Consider the following 1,704-nt stretch of genomic DNA (forward strand, 5'->3'; position numbering starts at 1 on the left):
TCTTTTTTTTTTTATCCTTAATGGCCTTAGAACTTAACTTGGCAACCTTTTGGGTTTTCTCCAGCAAAAGCAGAAGAGAGGAGGGGAGAAAAGAAGAGGAATGAAGAAAAAGAGAAATAATCCTTTTAAATTGTTTAATATACCAGAACATTTCTATATCAGTTTATCCTTGTGGGTTATTTCCAATTTTAGGCTACTATGAACACAGCTATGAAATTCTTGTTTATGTCTGCTGTTGCACTTGTATTCAAGATTGCAGATGTTTAGTTATATTAAGTGCTTGTAATTTCACTAGACACACTGACAATGTTTCCAGAATGGTGAGTTTACCTCCTAAACACCGTGTAGGATTTCGTTATGTTTGTGTCCCTCGCACACTGAATACTCTGCTCAAGATTGGCTGGCACCAGGGAGAGGATGACAACATTTTTCCAGTAAAATGAAGCAGTGATTTCAATTGCATATGTGAAAAATACAGGTGATTGCACTAAGTTGAAGCCTTACGACTAGCCCTAAGTATACTCATTGCCTGGATATATTTTATTTAAACAACTTGCCTCTTTAGGAATTCGCATACTATTTCATAGATTTAACTTATAGTCACATAATGAGTTTAGAAAATTAAGTAGATTTATAGGTGGTGTGTTACATACTGACTTCATAGGCTCCAAGTGTATTCCAGCATAGTAGTTTTAGGGTGGGACTGCTCTGCCTTTCCTTCCAGCGCTGCAGAGCTGTGTGAAGGTCCCTGAGCAGCCACCTCTGAGTCTCACTTTCCTCCCCCTTTACACAGCCTGGAAGCTTGCTAAACGAGCATCATGGCATTTGCTCATTCCCTGGGACTCTTGTGCACAGCAGCAGCAGCACGTGGCTCCGGACAGCTTGTGCCTGTTGGTGGAGACAGGGTTAATGGACTGCTTGTTTCTGGAAGGGACACGTGGGAGTCAGGGAGGGAGGGGGAGTGTGGGCCCAGTGGTGGCCCCAGGAAGGTAGAAGCAAGTCAGGGCTGGAACAGGTCTCTTCTGTGACAAGAATCCCGTCTTCGACGTTTCCTTAAAGCTTTTCAGGGCTGTCAGGAAAAGCAGCTCCTTCGCCTGCCGTATGCCTGGGTGAAACTCATGTTAGCCTTTGGCCCCTATTTTTTAAAAAACAACGGGAAGTGGCGCTGTGGCTCAAGTGGTAGAGCCTCGCCTTGAGCTGAAGAGCTGAGGGACGGCGCCCAGGCCCAGAGTTCAAGTCCCAGGACCGACAAAAAAAAAAAAAAGTGGATTTGGCCAGTGGCCATCCAGGCTGCCAGGCCGGGCCTGCCCGCCACCATGGGCCACCCGTGGCCTCTCCTCACCACGAGGCCAAGGGAGGGGAGGCACCCACGCGGCTCTTTGGGGAGGAGGGGAGGAGGCACCCACGCGGCTCTTTGCAGATCCCAGAGAGCAAATTCTTGAGATGGTTTTTATTTTTTTCAGAGAGGGGCGGGCTTTGTCGTTTTTGAGACATTGTTGGGACTTGCTCCAGCTCCTGGGGAAGCACGGCCGAGGCCGCTCCCCGGGTCCGGGGCTGGGAGGGCGCGTGCCGGCCCTCGCCTAGTGCTCAGCTGGCACAGGCCAGGGGCCGAGGCTTCCTCTCGGGGACGCACCTGTGGGCTCCCAGGGGGCCGGGGGCCTGGACCGCACACCGCAGGGGGGGGACACCGCAGGGGGGGACACC

Source organism: Dipodomys ordii, unplaced genomic scaffold (assembly GCF_000151885.1).
Source record: "Dipodomys ordii isolate 6190 unplaced genomic scaffold, Dord_2.0 Scaffold10, whole genome shotgun sequence".
Taxonomy (NCBI): Eukaryota; Metazoa; Chordata; class Mammalia; order Rodentia; family Heteromyidae; genus Dipodomys; species Dipodomys ordii.